The 20183-nt window shown below is 44.2% G+C and overlaps 1 protein-coding gene across 1 annotated transcript in view; it reads left to right on the top strand.

The window, feature by feature from the left end:
- The window catches only part of CLSTN2 (calsyntenin 2), a 1274585-nt gene that overhangs the window by 1234250 nt on the left and 20152 nt on the right, over window positions 1-20183 (top strand). The gene's annotated exons all lie outside the window — the stretch shown is intronic.

Here is a 20183-nt window from a genome sequence, read left to right as displayed (position 1 = left end):
TGAAAACTGAAGAGCAAATAGTATATTTAACTCTAGCTTAACTGAAACCACCTAAAAGAATGCAACATGTTTTTTTTTGTATTGGGTCATGAGTCAGTTTTCCCCTCTACCAGGTGCTAGTACAGATTTGTCCACTATTACCTTTGCTTGAGTCATTTGTCTGTGATAGTTACAAATCTAGTAATATAGTAACATAGTACATAAGGCCAAAAAAATACATTTGTCCATCCAGTTCGGCCTGTTATCCTGCAAGTTGATCCAGAGGAAGGAAAAAAAAAAAAAAAACCCTGTGAGGTAGAAGCCAATTTTCTCCACTTTAGGGGAATATAAAATTCCTTCCCGACTCCAATCAGGCAATCAGAATAACTCCCTGGATCAACGACCCCTCTCTAGTAGCTATAGCCTGTAATATTATTACACTCAAGAAAAACATCCAGGCTCCTCTTGAATTCCTTTATTGTACTCACCATCACCACCTCCTCAGGCAGAGAGTTCCATAGTCTCACTGCTCTTACCGTAAAGAATCCTTTTCTATATTTGTGTACAAACCTTCTTTCCTCCAGACGCAGAGGATGTCCCCTCGTCACAGTCCTGGGGATAAATAGCTGATGGGATAGATCTCTGTACTGACCCCTGATATATTTATACATATTAATTAGATCTCCCCTCAGTCATCTTTTTTCTAAAGTGAATAACCCTAATTTTGATAATCTTTCAGGGTACTGTAGTTGCCCCATTCCAGTTATTACTTTAGTTGCCCTCCTCTGGACCTTCTCTAGCTCTGCTATGTCTGCCTTGTTTACAGGAGCCCAGAACTGTACACAGTACTCCATGTGTGGTCTGACTAGCGATTTGTAAAGTGGTAGGACTATGTTCTTATCACGGGAATCTATGCCCCTTCTGATGCAACCCATTATCTTGTTGGCCTTGGCAGCAGCTGCCTGACACTGGTTTTTGCAGCTTAGTTTGCTGTTTATTAAAATTCCTAGATCCTTTTCCATGTCAGTGTTACCGAGTGTTTTACCATTTAGTATGTACGGGTGACTTGCATTTTTCCTTCCCATGTGCATAACTTTACATTTATCAGTGTTAAACCTCATCTGCCACTTATCTGCCCAAGCCTCCAATCTATCCAGATCCCTCTGTAGTATTATACTGTCCTCATCAGTGTAAATTACTTTACACAGTTTAGTGTCATCTGCGAAAATTGACACTTTACTATGCAAGCCTTCTACAAGATCATTAATAAATATATTGAAGAGAATAGGGCCCAATACTGACCCCTGAGTACCCCACTAGTGACAGTGACCCAATCTGAGTGTGTTCCGTTAATAACCACCCTCTGTTTTCTATCATTGAGCCAGTTACTTACCCACATACAGATGTTTTCTCCCAGTCCGAGCATTCTCATTTTATATACTAACCTTTTATGTGGTACAGTGTCAAATGCTTTGGAGAAGTCCAGATATACGACATCCATTGATTCGCCACTGTCAAGTCTAGAACTTACCTCCTCATAGAAACTGATTAAATTAGTCTGACATGACCGATCCCTCACGAAGCCATGCTGATATGGCGTTATTTGCTTATTTCTGTTGAGATGCTCTAATATAGCATCTCTCAGAAAACCTTCAAACAGTTTACCCACAACAGATGTTAAACTTACCGGCCTATAGTTTCCAGGCTCTGTTTTTGGCCCCTTTTTGAATATTGGCAGCACATATGCCATGCGCCAATCCTGTGGGACATTCCCTGTCAGTATAGAGTCTGCAAATATCAGAAATAAGGGTCTGGCTATGACATTACTTAATTCCTTTAGGATACGGGGGTGTATGTCATCCGGTCCTGGCGATTTGTCTATTTTAATCTTTTTAAGTCGCTGATGTACTTCTTCCTGGGTCAGACAGGACACTTTTAATGGGGAATTTATTTTTTGCATTCTGCATGTCATCTGACAATTTATTTTCCTCAGTGAATACATTGGAGAAAAAAATATTTAACAGCTTTGCTTTCTCCTCATCGCTCTCTGCGACTCCCCCCTCATTACTCTTTAACGGGCCGACACCTTCGAATTTATACTTTTTAACATTTATATAATTGAAGAACATTTTAGGGTAAGTTTTACTCTCTTTGGCAATTAAACTCTCGGTCTCTAGTTTGGCCGCTTTTATTTGTTTTTTACATGTTCTATTTTTTTCCTTATAGTTTTTCAGTGCTTCCGTGCTCCCCTCCTGTTTCAGTGAATGATATGCTTTCTTTTTGTCATTTATTGCTTTCTTTACAGTTCTATTTATCCACATTGGTTTCTTTTTGTTCCTTAACCTTTTATTACCATACGGTATGTACCTCTCACAATGAGATTTTAGGATGTTTTTAAAGATATCCCATTTTGTGGCTGTATTTTTATTTTTGAGGACTTTGTCCCAGTTAGTTTGGCCTATGGCCTCTCTTAGTTGGCTAAATTTAGCTTTTTTGAAGTTTGGTATTTTTGTTCCTCCCTGTAGAAACGCTCTTTTGAATGATAATTGGAAGGTTATTACTTTATGGTCACTATTTCCCAGGTGTCCCCCAACCTGCACGTCTGTTGTTCTGTCGGGCCTATTGGTTAATACTAAGTCCAGTATGGCCGTCCCTCTAGTCGGGTCCTGAACCAGTTGGGAGAGGTAATTGTCTTTGGTTATTGCCAAGAACCTGTTTCCCTTATGAGATATACACGTTTCAGTTTCCCAGTCTATATCTGGGTAGTTGAAGTCCCCCATAATAACCACCTCATTATGATTTGCCGCCTCGTCTATCTCGTTTAGTAATAGATTTTCTGTGGACTCTGGTATATTAGGTGGTTTATAGTAAACTCCTATTAGTAATTTATTGTTGTTTTTAGCTCCATGTATCTCTACCCACAGTGACTCCACATGTTCATGTCCCTCACTTATATCTTCGCGGAGTGTGGGCTTTAGACCGGACTTTACATAAAGGCAGACCCCTCCCCCTCTCCGGTTTTGACGATCCTTTCTAAACAGACTGTAACCTTGTACATTAACCGCCCAGTCATAGCTATCATCCAGCCATGTCTCAGTTATTCCCACTATGTCATAGTTCTCCTCACACATCACTAATTCCAGTTCACCAGTTTTATTAGTCAGGCTTCTGGCATTAGTATACATACATTTGAGAGGTTTATGTATATTTTTTACCCTACACCTTTCCTTCTGAACTGTTCTAGTCCCTCCTTCCATTCCTCCCCCAGTCCCATTACCTTGCCCCCGGTCTCTATCTGCACTATCTTCCCGTCCTATAACGTAATTATCCTCCCCCCCAGTCCCTAGTTTAAACACTCCTCCAACCTTCTAGCCATCTTTCTCCCCAGCACAGCTGCCCCTTCCCCATTGAGGTGCAGCCCGTCCCTACGATAGAGCCTGTAGCCGATAGAAAAATCGGCCCAGTTCTCCAGGAACCCAAACCCCTCCTTCCTACACCAGTTCTTGAACCACTTGTTAATCTCCCTAATCTCCCATTGCCTTTCTTGTGTGGCTCGTGGTACAGGCAGTATTTCGGAAAATCTCTGAAAAAATATCATATACTTGCCCCTTAGTTCATTAGCGTTCTCTTTGGCACTCTTTCAAACAGCAGTGTTACATGCCTGGATACAGCACGCAACCACTGCAGCCAATTGCTGTCCTCAGAGGTCTGTAGCTGAAGATAGGCTGAAGTGATAGGCTGCAGCAGTAAATCCAAGCATGTCATGGTAGTCGGTTTCTGGACTACATAGCTCTGTCTATTGTGCAGCAGAGTTGGAGGAAATGAGTAAGAGTATCACTGCAGTAAGCAGCTCCATCTGCCCCACAATAGTAGGAGCTTTGTCCTGAGGTCATCACTTGTAAAGGAGCATACCAACCCTTTAAAAAGATTGTCCGAGATATTAAAAAATTTGTAGAAGCCCCTCAACTGACTAAAATAAAAAAAATGATGTTATACTCACTTCTTTCTCCAGCGCTGATTGAGTGCAGAGGTCACTTGCCGTTCACCTTCGTATGACCTGTAGCTGACTGATATAGCCATTCACTGACCTCAATTGTAGACCATTGAGGACAGAGAATGGTTGCAGCAGACATGTGCCATATATCGACATGGTACCAATGCAGTTTAGTTTGTAAACAAGCAGTACAGGGACGAAGGAATCAGAAGCACAGAGAACAGAGCCGGAGAAAGAGGTGAGTATAATATTTTGAATTTTAGCCATTTGGGGGCCTATACAAAATGTAACTTATCTTGTTCAACCCCTTTAGGCATCATATATTAGGTGTACATTCAAAGTCAACATTTTGCTTGCAGCATGTTTCTGCTTTTAAACATTATTGCTTGTTGTCACCAGAGAAATTAAAATATTATTGTTAGAGATAAACGTATCAAAGCTGATGAAGTGGAATTTGATCCAAATTTCAGGAAATTTGCTCACAGTTCGTGGTAACCAATCACATATTCCCTGTGAGGACATGAAGCAAGCACCCATAATGCCATGCATGCAGCCAATAAGCAGCCAGCCCAGTGATGTCACAGCCCTATAAATAGCCTCAGCCATCTTGGATTCTGCCATTTACCAGTGGACTTAGTACAGGGAGAGACGTCAGCAGGCGCTAGGGACAGTGTTATAAAATAAAATTCATTGTGCTAAAAAGAACGATTTACAAGTGCAGGGAAAGATTATTCAAGGTGTAGGGAAAGGATAGGTGTAGGGAAAGGATCATTCCACAGCATTTCTGTTGAACAGGGTTCAGTAGAGGAGGTTCACACCTTGCAGCACTGACTGGGGACCTAAATTGCCATTATACAGCTCTGTAACCGTTCCTTTTATTGGGGTGTTACAGCCATTAACAGGGTTTATCACAAGTAAATATTTACACCTCTTATTTGCCCTTGTGCGGTGCAGTTATATGTTCTAAAGCATTTTTTGGTTTGTATTAGTGGTAAAAAAGGCTTATTAGCCGTTGTGTGGAGAAGTGCGAAAATTACAGCCCTTTTTGCAAAATATATTTGCCGTTCAGCGCTGCAGTTATATGTTCTAAACCCCTTTTTGTCGTGTATTAGTGGCAAAGAAAAATATATTTGTCATTCAGAGGAGCAGTTATATGTTATTGTAAAGGGGGAATATTAATCACCAATATTTATGCAAATATCGATAATTAATATTCATAAATAGGAGGAGCCGTCTATGGATGACTCCGCCTATTTATACTTTTATAAAACAATAACACAATGCTTTGACTATACTTTGCCTTACACTAATCACTATGCTAGCTGCATGCGCATAAACTATCGTTAATAACAACACGTTACACAGATAGTTGTACAGAAAACACAGTATTTATTAAAACCTAATACACTAAGCACGCAATACACTAACAATACAGCACTAAATATACAGTACTCAACTACACTACACGTTCTCAAATTCCACCCATAAACTAACTATACAGTTCACACATACACATATTAACAGCCCACCCACCTGGTTCTATTTACTATCCCTATGGGGTACGACGAGGGTTAACAGTGGTCTTACAGGGGTGTAAGCAGACCACAAACACAAGTAGATCAGGGAAGGGTTCAATGGGATGTGTTGGTGGCAGGGAAGGGGTTATAGGGGGTATGTGAGGGGTAGATAGGGGCTAGACAGGTAGATAATCCTTCCAGAGTTAGTAGGCCTTTTCCAGGTGGTCATCATGTAGCTGCTCTCTCCCATGTGTCTCTGATTCTAGTCTGGTTGCAAGAGACCCTCTTCCTTCCTTGGGGCTCCTATATCAGCCTCAGAAACAGCCCACCTCCCCCCTCCTCAGGGATGTGACATCATAGCGTGCCTTCCTCAAATCCCCAGAGTCCTCCCCCTAGTCCCAAAATGCTGGGAGTAGAAGCATGGCCATGGGGTAGAGGATGTCTTTGGTTAGAAAGCCCCCTGACAAACGGTGCCAGAGAGTCTGATCGTTTGGGGCCTGAACAAAAGAGGACTAGATACTAATCAGCTGTTATCCTACAGGCTATCAGCACAAGTTTTACTCTAAACATGGGGGATGAACTGTTGATAAGAGTTCATAGGGAATTGAATACACTTCCCTCTACATATATACATATATATATATATATATATATATATACTTATTTGGGGGCACATATTTTCCACAGGGGCCACAATGAGTCCCTGTAGACCACTAGGGGCAGACGTGCGCAGATGCTGGGCACATCTGCGTACATCGTCCTATGACGTGGCAGTCAGTGCATGCAAATATATCACACATGCACGCACATATTTGCATGCATGTATGGATATATATATGCATATGTCTCAACCCTTCCTCAACAATCCCCCTGTTGTCGGTCTATATATAATACGACAATATATTGGGGGAACGGGTTGAGATATATTTGCCCCCCCCCAACCCTATCCTTGGTGGAAGTTCAGGAAGAACTGTAGTGCACACTGATCTTTAGGTACGTAGACATCCCTCATCCAGCTTCCTCCGACCTGCCCTTCACCGTAACCTACTCCTCCGTCCACAGGATACACCGTCTTTGGGAACTTTCTTGACATCTTTTGGATAGTCTTCCAGTGTCGGCCACTCCCCACTTGGAGGGAGCACACCCCCACAGTCTCTCGGTAGTTGCTGATCTTCAGGTGTCGCACCCCCCCCCCCCCAAATCTGGAGCGGGTTCACCCTCGCAGTCTTTAACATGCCTTTCTTTAACAGTCTTTCAGTGTCGGCCACCCCCACTTTGGAGTGACCACACCCCCACAGTCTCTCGTTAGTTCTGCCGATCTTCAGGTATTGCCCGCCTCCAAGGAATCTGGAGCTGGTTCACCCTCACAACCTCAGTCCCAACTTTCTTTAATCACAACTTTCGTCCAACATCTGTTTCCATCTTGATGGGTGCGGTTCTCCCGTGGACAGATTAATAGGTCTTTACAAGGCAGATTAGACTTTTAAGTGGTGATGTCATAGTACCTAAATTCTAACTGCGGAAAACACCTCCATCACACTATACATCCAGCCCTTCCCTTAAGAACTTCACCGTTCCAGGGTTCAAGGTGGCAAATGTCAACAAAGGATGCCTGTCCCTATCGTGTCCTAACCTTATCCCCATTCACAAAATCAGGTCACATCCCTCCCAACACCACCAAATTCCATTATATGTATGTGTACCCATAGAGACTCATGCAACCAGGCATATCTCTACACCTCCAAAGACACAGGTAGGTCGCAGACCCCTGTGTCAATGGGAAACGACTATAGGATGCAAATGTGTACAGCCAAATAATAATTCACCGCAGTGTGTTGGGCGAGTTTCCCTGGGTATATGCTGTCACACATTTGTACCTAGAGTGTCTATGGGTATACCATCGACCGACAAACAAAATCAATAAATGTACAATGTGCTATGGGGTTTCAGGGTAGTACACGTTATACGTCCCGAACCCTCATAGGAAATAAAGTGTGTCCATACAATATTTGGCTACAGGAACAATGTTTGAGTTATGTCCTGAGCCTCCTCCTCCAGTTAGTTCTGTAAAGTTCTGTCTGGTTCTGGTGTGTTTGGTCAATAAGTCCCTTGACCCTCCGATGATGACCAGAACCAGAAGAAGTTTCACCGGGTGAAACAAGAGATAGTAGCTGAATAAGCTCTTCCACCCAAACATCTCCAGGTCTTTCTCCAGAGCCTGAGATAATGCTCCCGCTGGATTGTGGCACAGTCCCCCATCTCTTGAAAACCTCTGAACAAAGGTCGTTTGATTGCCAAAATCCAGTGGGATCCTCTGGAGCCTCACAAGAGTGTCAGGGGGAATAGCTGGTCTCTTCTGTGGCATCTCCTGGGTTTTTCTTCCACTTCATATAAAACACACCTATGGCAGAAGAAAATACCAGGCGCTCCCGGGGGAATTTCTCCCCTCACAGTGCAATTAAATGTCATAAATTCCCAGCACCAATACCTTTGACCCATGGGTAGAGAAAGGTATTGGGCTGCCCTTTATCTTACAGGACCCCTTATTATCCCAACACTGGTGTCTGAACACTCTACCTTAAGAGGATCGCGTCCTCTGCTACACATCCCTCTGCACCAACAGATAAGGATGGCCACCCTACTAGGTTAGGATAACTGAAGCGCTGTGGACAAAGCACCATCTTGTTATTGATGGCACCGTATCCCCGTCCACTCATGTGTACCCAGGCTGATTCCCCCCTGTGATCCTGTCTTGTGGAGGCCCGCAGAACCAATAGCATAGTCATGCCCTGGCTCCCCAGGACCCCACAACACAAGAACACAGTCCACACTCTGCTGCCAAACACTCTGCGTCCAATCCCTATCAGAGCTGTGTTACCTGCTCGGACTAGAATTAGTGCGCAGTTGTCTGTCCGCCCCAGTCCCCAGTGCAACACAGCCCTACCGAAAACCTTGAGCACAACAGCGTTATCTGTATCTATCTGAGACCCTGGTTGCCCAGAATAATATCACATCATCCTTTGTGCAGGATTTCCCGTGTGAAATTATCTGCTCGCGAACCTATACGTTCTCGATCCACAGTATAACACTGTTCCACTCCAAGGGGACACAAAATGAAACAAAAACAGCAGACGGGACTTACAACAAACTACATAAATCAGCATGGGGGAACACATTCGTAGACAAGGACTACCACCATCAACATCAAGAAGAACATACAAACAGATAACAAAAACACACAACATGGACATACACAGGGAACACACTGTGTAACAAATAGTACAGGGGTGTCAAATGTTGCCTGGCCTAGCTTGGCCATTCTGACCCCTCAGCTCCTGATGCATGTGTCGCTGAGAGGTAACGCCTTTATGGCCAAGCTCACTAGACCCTGCTGCACGATTTGTTACCTGAATTCCATCACTGAACACATTGCAATTACTTGCACAAGGGCAATTCCTTGCAATGTGTCCTTTGTTCCCACACCTGAAGCACCTGATTGGGCTTTCTGTCTTGTGTGTTTTGCAGTGTTTCGCTATATGACCCAAGCCACCACACGCAAAACATTTGATGTTTGCCCGGCATGGCTTAGGTCCATCCACACTGCAACCGCGCTCCCTGAATTGTTCCATCCTCAGAGAGGCACTTTTCACAATCTTTCTTTTCCCCAAAGTCAGGGAAAAATCTCTGTTAGTCTGGACAGGCTTGGTCTGGTGATTTGGCCTGTCACAGACTACTCTCCCCCCTTTTTGCCCTGCATAGGGCAAAGTTTTGGGAGATTCCGACCCTGACTTTACGGGAAAAGAAAGGGCTGGCACCAACTTGGTGATGACCTGTTGCATGCCAGTCATTATCTGGGAGCTTACAGCAACCTGAGCCTTCAATTTGGCTACCGTCACATTAGTAGAGGCAGTCTGCTCCTTGAAGGCCTTGACCTCAGTAAAAGACTGAGTCAACTTAGCCTCAATTTCCTCCTTCTGCCTCTGCAGCTCTACTAACTGTGACTCTAACTTAGCCACTTGCGCATCTTGGTCAACAGTAGACTGCACATTCTCAGCCAGCTGTGTCCGTAATGCCGAAACCTGGTCCGAATTACTGGCACAGCACTGGCAGTGAACGGCTGGAGGAATTGTCTCCGTTGACTGAGACACCAGCGCCACTTCCTTTGGCTTACAGATGCTAGCCTCAAACGTATGAACCAGTTTGGCTAGCATCCGAAGCTGTTTGGTGGCCTTATTCAACACCGTCCGTTTGTTAACACAAAGCTTGTCATAAATACAAGCCTGTGCAAACAAATCGGACCACAGCATTTCTGCTGACTTGTATGTAGTGGGGAGGATGGGGTTAAATGTGCTGTGTCTGCTCAAGTGTTGCAGTATGGGGAAGTCCATACTCACCGTTTGATGAGCGTCCATCCAGGTAGATACTTAATTCTTCCAGAGTTAGTAGGCCTTTTCCAGGTGGTCATCATGTAGCTGCTCTCTCCCATGTGTCTCTGATTCTAGTCTGGTTGCTAGAGACCCTCTTCCTTCCTTGGGGCTCCTATATCAGCCTCAGAAACAGCCCACCTCCCCCCTCCTCAGGGATGTGACATCATAGTGTGCCTTCCTCAAATCCCCAGAGTCCTCCCCCCTAGTCCCAAAATGCTGGGAGTAGAAGCATGGCCATGTGGCAGAGGATGTCTTTGGTTAGAAAGCCCCCTGACAAACGGTGCCAGAGAGTCTGATCGTTTGGGGCCTGAACAAAAGAGGACTAGATACTTATATACATATATATCACACATGCACGCACGTATTTGCATGCATGTATGGATATATATATATATATATATATATATATATATGCATGCGTCTCAACCCTTCCTCAACAGTTCTAAACCCCTTTTTGTTGTGTATTAGTTGCAAAAGTAAAATATATTTGCCGTTCAGTGGTGTAGTTATATGTTCTAAAGCCTTTTGTGGTATGTATTAGTGGAAAAGAAAAATATATTTGTGGTTCAGAGGTGCAGTTATACAGACGTGGACAAAATTGTTGGTACCCTTTGGTCAATGAAAGAAAAAGTCACAATGGTCACAGAAATAACTTTAATCTGACAAAAGTAATAATAAATTAAAATTCTATAAATGTTAACCAATGAAAGTCAGACATTGTTTTTCAACCATGCTTCAACAGAATTATGTAAAAAAATAAACTCATGAAACAGGCATGGACAAAAATGATGGTACCCCTAACTTAATATTTTGTTGCGCAACCTTTTGAGGCAATCACTGCAATCAAACGCTTCCTGTAACTGTCAATGAGACATCTGCACCTCTCAGCAGGTATTTTGGCCCACTCCTCATGAGCAAACTGCTCCAGTTGTGTCCGGTTTGAAGGGTGCCTTTTCCAGACTGCATGTTTCAGCTCCTTCCAAAGATGCTCAATAGGATTGAGGTCAGGGCTCATAGAAGGCCACTTTAGAATAGTCCAATTTTTTCCTCTTAGCCATTCTTGGGTGTTTTTAGCGGTGTGTTTTGGGTCATTGTCCTGTTGCAAGACCCATGACCTGCGACTGAGACCAAGCTTTCTGACACTGGCTAGTACATTTCTCTCTAGAATTCCTTGATAGTCTTGAGATTTCATTGTACCCTGCACAGATTCAAGACACCCTGTGCCAGACGCAGCAAAGCAGCCCCAGAACATAACAGAGCCTCCTCCATGTTTCACAGTAGGGACAGTGTTCTTTTCTTGATATGCTTCATTTTTTCATCTGTGAACATACAGCTGATGTGCCTTGGCAAAAACTTCGATTTTTGTCTCATCTGTCCACAGGACATTCTCCCAGAAGCTTTGTGGCTTGTCAACATGTAGTTTGGCATATTCCAGTCTTGCTTTTTTATGATTCGTTTTCAACAATGGTGTCCTCCTTGGTCGTCTCCCATGTAGTCCACTTTGGCTCAAACAACGACGGATGGTGCGATCTGACACTGATGTTCCTTGAGCATGAAGTTCACCTTGAATCTCTTTAGAAGTCTTTCTAGGCTCTTTTGTTACCATTCGGATTATCCGTCTCTTAGATTTGTCATCAATTTTCCTCCTGCGGCCACGTCCAGGGAGGTTGGCTACAGTCCCATGGATCTTAAACTTATGAATAATATGTGCAACTGTACTCACAGGAACATCTAGTTGCTTGGAGATGGTCTTATAGCCTTTACCTTTAACATGCTTGTCTATAATTTTCTTTCTGATCTCTTGAGACAGCTCTTTCCTTTGCTTCCTCTGGTCCATGTCGAGTGTGGTACACACCATATCACCAAACAACACAGTGATTACCTGGAGCCATATATATAGGCCCAATGGCTGATTACAAGGTTGTAGACACCTGTGATGCTAATTAGTGGACACACCTTGAATTAACATGTCCCTTTGGTCACATTATGTTCTGTGTTTTCTAGGGGTACCATCATTTTTGTCCATGCCTGTTTCATGAGTTTATTTTTTTACATAATTCTGTTGAAGCATGGTTGAAAAACAATGTCTGACTTTCATTGGTTAACATTTATAGAATTTTAATTTATTATTACTTTTGTCAGATTAAAGTTATTTCTGTGACCATTGTGACTTTTTCTTTCATTGACCAAAGGGTACCAACAATTTTGTCCACGTCTGTATGTTCTAAAGCCCCTTTTGCCATTTATTAGTGGCAAAAGTAAAATATATATACCATTCGGCGGTGCAGTTATATATTCTAAAGCCTTTTGTGGGGTGTATTAGTGGCAAAAGAAAAATATATTTGCCATTCAGAGTTGCAGTTATATAGTCTAAAGGCGGATGCTCAACAGACAGGATCTGATTTTTGGGGGTTATTTTTCTGATGGATCAGAGGAAGGACAAAATAATCAGTGACTTCAACACAAACTTACTGCTGACACCCTCACCATTCTGTCAGTGGAGGGGGGCTCTACTTGTATAAGCATTTAATAGAACAGGTTCTGTAGACATCTATGTGGAATCAGCTAAGGACAGTGTAAAAAGAGTGTGCTTCTTCTTCGTGCTAACATCGACCTGTAAGGCTCGAGTTCATACTTGAGTTATTTTGGCCTTGTGACTGCGAATAAATTCAGATCAAAACTTTTTTTATTTATTTTTATTCGCCAAATAAAAATTGCAATGTACAAATCAGTAGGCCAAGAAGCCCCTTTGTAGGAAACGCAGTAGAACCAGCAGCTGGGTGGCAGCATCACAATGGTGGCAGCACGAATGTGACCAGAAGTAACAGCCTATTTTGCACATTCCTGTGTGGCTGCACACTACAGTATGACCATTAGTGGCAGAATTATCAATTCTGTTGCATCAGGCTCCGGTGTCTTGAAATCCTGGTTGATCCATGCCTGATTAATCTTTATGTAAGTTAGTTTCTCAACATTTTGAGAGGAAAGGCAAGTTCTCTTAGTGATAACTATGTCTCCTGCCACACTGAACACCCGCCACCCGCTCTGATGCCACACTGCTGGCCGGGCAGGAATGCCCATGGTAAACTTGGCCAGTTGCGGCAACACTTCAAGTTTGGATGCCCAGTAAACAATAAAATTGAAACGGTGTGCCAGGCAGGAAGCGCTATTATACAGCATCCGACCCTGTTAGGAAGCAGGTCCCGACATCCTCAGAATATATTATTAAAAACAAGCATTGGGTCCGCGCTAGTGACAGCAAGTTTCAGAGGTAACACAAATATAGTTAATTATCGGTGCTCTGCTCCGCAGCTCTCCTTCTCCACCTTCAGCTGCTGCAGTGTCTGTGCCTGTAAACCCACGGGCTATTCAGGATCGATCTTGCCACAACCTTCAATGAAGTACTGACACAGCATAGACCTGTTTTAAAAGTTCACAATACACTTTATTTTATTTACAAGATTGCAGTCTTCAATTCAACATCACATATAAAGCAATGCCCGACCCGGGTTTTGATCCTGCTTCATCTGGGGCGTCCTGATTGTTCTCTCAGGTATGGGCGGTATTTATCTTATGTTATACCTTACTTTTTTCTTTTTGGGGCCTTTTGGTTTTGCCCGGCAGTCGTTTTGTGGTGAACTTTGCGCATTCACGATTCACCGAATATGCGAACATATGGCAATGTCCGCCGGGACCATATTCTTTTGCATTGCGCTTAACTTTGACCCATGACACATACATCAGCTGGGACAGGACATCCAATTGAGACGTTTCAACACATGGACACACCCCCACCCTCTAACAGAACCCGATCTTGCAGCCATTTAACATTCAGTCTTTTGCCAGTGTAGGGAGAGGTTGCTTTGTGGAGCAGGGACAGACTGTTAGGGACACCAAATGGTAGCTAATAGGTGTGCAATCTATAGGTGTGATATACTGAAAGGTGTGATATACCTACAATATACTTTCTAACATAGAAAGTATACAGTGAATTTGTATTGTACAGCAGTTGTGTGCGGTTCTGCTGCTATACCTCAGGTATACAGAGGGACAAGCGCTATTGGAAAAACTACACTGAACAAAAATATAAACACAACACTTTAGATTTTGCTCCCATTTTGCATGAGCTGAACTCAAAGATCTGAAACATTTTCTACATACACAAAAGACCCATTACTCTCAAATATTGTTCACAAATCTGTCTAAATCTGTATATGTTGCACAGGTGTGCCTTAGACTGCGCACAATAAAAGACCACTCTGAAATGTGCACAGTTTTCCCTTACTGGAAAACCAGTCAGTATCTGGTGTGGTCACCATTTGCCTCACACAATGCAACACATCTTCGTTGCATAGAGTTGATCAGGTTGTTGATTGTGGCCTGTGGAATGTTGGTCCACTTCAATAGCTGTGTGAAACTGCACAATATACAATATTGGCAGGAACTGGAACACACTGTTGTATATGCCGATCCAGGGTGACATGTCCGGTGAGTATGCTGGCCATGCAAGAACTGGGATGTTTTCAGCTTCCAGGAATTGTATACAGCTCCTTGCAATATGGGGCCTTGCATTATCATGCTGCTACATAAGGTGATGGTCGTGGATGAATGGCACAACAATGGGCCTCAGGATCTCTTCACGGTATCTCTGTGCATTCAAAATGCCATCAAGAAAATGCACCTGTGTTCATTGTCCATAATATACGCCTGCCGATACTATAACCCCACCGCCACTATGGGCCACTTAATCCATAAAGTTGATGTCAGCAAACCGCTCACCCATAAAATGTGAGCTTTTGCCCACTCAAGTCGGTTATGTCGTCAAACTGTAATCAGGTCCAGACCCCGATGAGGATGACAAGCATGCGGGTGAGCTTCTCTGAGACGGTTTCTGACAGTTTGTGCAGAAATTCTTTGGTTATGAAAACCAATTGTTGCTGCAGCTGTCCGGGTGGCTGGTCTCAGACGATCATGGAGGCGAACATGCTGGATATGGAGGGCCTGGGCTGGTGTGATTACACGTGGTCTGCGATTGTGAGGCCGGTTGGATGTACTGACAAATTCTCTGAAACTCCTTCGGAGACGGCTTATGGTAGAGAAATGAACATTCATTGCACCGGCAACAGCTCTGGTAGACATTCCTGCAGTAAGCATGCCAATTGCACGCTCCCTCAAACGTTGCAACATCTGTGGCATTGTGCTGTGTTATCAAACTGCACATTTCAGAGTGGTCTTTTATTGTGGGAAGTCTAAAGCACACCTGTGCAAAATTCATGCTGTCTAATCAGCACCTTAATATGCCACACCTGTGAGGTTGGGTGGATTAGGGAGAAGTGCTCACTAACACAGATTTAGACAGATTTGTGAATAATATTTGAGAGTAATGGATCTTTTGTTTATTTAGAAAATGTTTCAAATCTTTGAGTTCAGCTCCAGCAAAATGGGAGCAAAACTAATAGTGTTGCAATATGTCTGTGAAAGTTCTCATTTATCCAGGTCATGGTATATCTGTAAATAATAAATCAAGGCAACTGGACTTACTGGAGATTTCTTGAAAACGTTTCACTCGTTCTTCCAACGAGCTTTCTCAATTGCGTGTTGCGTTTATATTTTTGTTCAGTTTAGTTTTATTAATTTAAATGTGGTTGTTTTGGTGGCAAGCACAAGGATTTCTGAAGACCATATTCAGATAAATGCAACTGATTTTCAGTCACAGAACATTTCTGCAACAAAATCTGCTGTGAAGGTATCCTCATGGGCCTTATTTAAGATTTTCAAGATTATTTAGAGAACATACAATACATAATTCACTGAAAGTGGGACATACAAGCCAATTCTCCACCCAAAAGCACTGAAACATTTAATCCATGGTTAACCTTCTCTCAACAAAACATGGCATTTTCAGTTAAATATTACATGTGAAGAGCTCTCTGTTTTTTTTTTTTCTAAAATGAATCCCAAAAAGTTTAGTTTTGTCAAATTTAGGATGAATTCCAAACTGTTAGAATTGATTTGCTCACACTTAAGGATGGATGCTGTGCGGGTAATCTGCTGCGTGAACAGGGGCGTAGCTATAGGAGGTGCAGAGGTAGCAGTCGCTACCGAGCCCAGGTGCCTGAGAGGGCCCAAAGACCCTTGTACCACATAAGAAGACACCAGTATTATAGAAAGTGTATGGAGATCAAGTTACACCTCTGGCAGGAAGAAAGAGGGTTCGGTCAAGAATTTGGATGCTGTTTACAGTTTTGCCTCAGACAACATGAAGGCTATACTGTCCCCTGCTCCTGACCACAAAGCACTGAGGGAAGGGGAAGGGGAAGGGGAAGGGGAAGGGGAAGGGGAAGGGGGGGGGGCGGGGAAAGCTAAAATTATGCACCAGGGCCCATGAGCATTTAGCTATGCCCCTGTGCGTGAAAGAGTGCCAAGCCCTGCTCTGAACAGCAGAGACACAGAGCATTAGCATGACTGATAATGCTCCGTGCCTCTCTGTGATCTTTTTACTACAAAATCATAGTGAGATAAAGTTGTCACTATGATTTTGTAGTAAAAAGATCACAGAGAGGCACGGAGCATTATCAATCATGTTAATGCTCCGTGTCTCTGCTGTGCAAAGCAGGGCTTGGCTCTCTTTTACGCTGCAAATTACCCATATGGCATCCACTCGCGTGAAAGAGCCCTTACTCCAGATTTAGGCTACATGCACAAGTCCATTTTAAGACCAATGGTCGTCTATAGGGTTATTCACACAGCAGTTTTTTTGATGGCCAGGGAATAACAGATGTAAAAAATTTAACATGTTCAATCTTGTCCGTTTTTCACTGACCAACTGCCCCTATACAATTAAAAGTGTCCGTTTTTAACATCCGTTTCTAAGAAAGGCATCAATGAAAAATTGTCTGTTAAAAATTGACAGTTTATTAATTTTTAATGGATGTTGTTTTTCACAGCCATGTGCATGTAGTCGTAGAGGATGCTCTCTTGTCATGCTTATGTATAAAAAGATCATTAGAAACATTTATTTGCTGTCCATTCATATTTTTGTATATTGTGATTAGATCTCCCCTAAGCCATGTGAATAACTCCACCGTCTTCTTACTCCAATCTATTCCCTTAATTGCATTGGTAACCTTCCTCTCTACCTTCTCTGATTCAGCTTTGTCCTTCTTATACACAGGTGACCAAAATTGTTCACCATATTCAATGTGTTGTTTGACAAGTGATTTTTCTAGAGGCAAAACTACATTCTTGCCATGAGCATCTATGCCACTTTTGATGCATCTCATTATTTTATTTGCCTTGGCAGCAGTTTCCTGGCACTGGTTGGTAAAGTTAATTGACCACCAATACCCCCAATCTTTTTTCAGTGGCAGGTTTACCCAGTGTTTTATTGTTTAGTACATAATTGTACATTTTGTTGCCTTGGATCAAATGCATAACATTACATTTATCCACGCCGAACTTCATTTGCCTTTTCTCTTCCAGTATCCCTAAATCCCTTATGACTAGAGTTGAGCGAACACCTGGATGTTAGGGTTCGAGAAGTTCGGCCGAACTTCCCGGAAATGTTCGGGTTCAGGATCCGAACCCGACCCGAACCCGAACCCCATTGAAGTGAATGGGGACCCGAACTTTTCGGCACTAAAAAGGCTGTAAAACAGCCCAGGAAAGAGCTAGAGGGCTGCAAAAGGCAGCAACATGTAGGTAAATCCCCTGCAAACAAATGTGGATATGGAAATGAATTAAAATAAAAATAAAATTAAAAAAAATTAACCAATATCAATTGGACAGAGGTCCCATAGCAGAGAATCTGGCTTCACGTCACCCACCACTGTAACAGTCCATTGTCATATATTTAGGCCCAGCACCCAGGCAGAGGAGAGAGGTCCCATAACAGAGAATCTGGCTTCATGTCAGCAGAGAATCAGTCTGCATGTCATAGCAGAGAATCAGGCTTCATGTCAGCTACCACTGCAACAGTCCATTGTCATATATTTAGGCCCCGGCACCCAGGCAGAGGAGAGAGGTCCCGTAACAGAGAATCTGGCTTCATGTCAGCAGCGAATCAGTCTTCATGTCATAGCAGAGAATCATGCTTCACGTCACCCAACACTGGAACAGTTCATTGTCAGATATTTAGGCCCAGGCATCCAGGCAGAGGAGAGAGGTCCCGTAACAGAGAATCTGGCTTCATGTCAGCAGAGAATCAGTCTGCATGTCATAGCAGAGAATGAGGCTTCACGTCACCCAACACTGGAACAGTCCATTGTCAGATATTTAGGCCCAGGCACCCAGGCAGAGGAGAGGTTCATTCAACTTTGGGTTGCCTCGCAATATAATGGTAAAATGAAAATAAAAATAGGATTGAATGAGGAAGTGCCCTGGAGTACAATAATATATGGTTAAGGGGAGGTAGTTAATGTCAAATCTGCACAAGGGATCGACAGGTCCTGTGGGATCCATGCCTGGTTCATTTTTATGAACGTCCGCTTGTCCACATTGCCTGTAGACAGGCGGGCAGGCCAGCACCTCCAAGGAATAAAAGGCTAGCTCTGGCCACGTGGTCAATTTAGAGACCCAGAAGTTGAATGGGGCCGAACCATCAGTCAGTACGTGGAGGGGTGTGCACACGTACTATTCCACCATGTTAGTAAAATGTTGCCTCCTGCTAACACGTTGCGTATCAGGTGGTGGTGCAGTTAGCTGTGGCGTGTTGACAAAACTTTTCCACATCTCTGCCATGCTAACCCTGCCCTCAGAGGAGCTGGCCGTGACACAGCTGCCTTGGCGACCTCTTGCTCCTCCTCTGCCTTGGCCTTGGGCTTCCACTTGTTCCCCTGTGACATTTGGGAATGCTCTCAGTAGCGCATCTACCAACGTGCGCTTGTACTCGCGCATCTTCCTATCACGCTCCAGTGCAGGAAGTAAGGTGGGCACATTGTTTTTGTACCGTGGATCCAGCAGGGTGGCAACCCAGTAGTCCGCACACGTTAAAATGTGGGCAACTCTGCTGTCGTTGTGCAGGCACTGCAGCATGTAGTCGCTCATGTGTGCCAGGCTGCCCAGGGGTAAGGACAAGCTGTCCTCTGTGGGAGGCGTATCGTCATCGTCCTGCGTTTCCCCCCAGCCACGCACCAGTGATGGGCCCGAGCTGCGTTGGGAGCCACCCCGCTGTGAACATGCTTCATCCTCATCCTCCTCCACCTCCTCCTCATCCTCGTCCTCCAGTAGTGGGCCCTGGCTGGCCACATTTGTACCTGGCCTCTGCTGTTGCAAAAAAACTCCCTCTGAGTCACTTCTAAGAAACTGGCCTGAAAAAGCTAAAAATTACCCCTCTTCCTCCTCCTCCTCCTGGGCCGCCTCCTCTTCCATCATCGCCCTAAGTGTTTTCTCAAGGAGACATAGAAGTGGTATTGTAACGCTGATAACGGCGTCATCGCCACTGGCCATGTTGGTGGAGTACTCGAAACAGCGGAACAGGGCACACAGGTCTCGCATTGAGGCCACCTCATTGGTGGTGTAGTAGTGCTGTTCCGAAGTGCGACTGACCCGTGCGTGCTGCAGCTGAAACTCCACTATGGCCTGCTGCTGCTTGCACAGTCTGTCCAGCATATGCAAGGTGGAGTTCCACCTGGTGGGCACTTCGCATATGAGGCGGTGAGCGGGAAGGCCGAAGTTACGCTGTAGCGCAGACAGGCGAGCAGCGGCAGGATGTGAACGCCGGAAGCGCTTTATGCAGCAGCTCTGACATGTCGGGGTAGTTGTGAATGAACTTCTCCACCACAAAATTCAGCACATGCGCCAAGCAAGGGATGTGCGTCAAACCGGCTAGTCCCAGAGCTGCAACAAGATTTCGCCCATTATCGCACACCACCAGGCCAGGCTTGAGGCTCATCGGCAGCAACCACTCATTGGTCTGTTGTTCTATACCCCGCCACAACTCATGTGCGGTGTGGGGCCTGTCCCTCAAACATATTACCCCGGGCTGTGCTGAAGTTGGTGGTGAAGGTGTGTGGCTGACTGGATGAGCAGGTGGAAGAAGAGGAGGAGGAAGCAGCAGCAGAAAAGGCCGAGGCGGCAGCAGCAGAAGAGGTAGCAGGGGGAGCCTGAGTGACTTCCTTGTTTTTAAGGTGTTTACTCCACTGCAGTTCATGCTTTGCATGCAGGTGCCTGGTCATGCAGGTTGTGCTAAGGTTCAATACGTTAATGCCTTGCTTCAGGCTCTGATGGCACAGCGTGCAAACCACTCGGGTCTTGTCGTCAGCACAT

Source organism: Bufo gargarizans, chromosome 4 (assembly GCF_014858855.1).
Source record: "Bufo gargarizans isolate SCDJY-AF-19 chromosome 4, ASM1485885v1, whole genome shotgun sequence".
In the NCBI taxonomy this organism is placed as follows: Eukaryota; Metazoa; Chordata; class Amphibia; order Anura; family Bufonidae; genus Bufo; species Bufo gargarizans.
The sequence above is the reverse complement of the archived record's forward strand: the minus strand, read 5'-3'. Positions and strand labels throughout refer to the sequence as shown.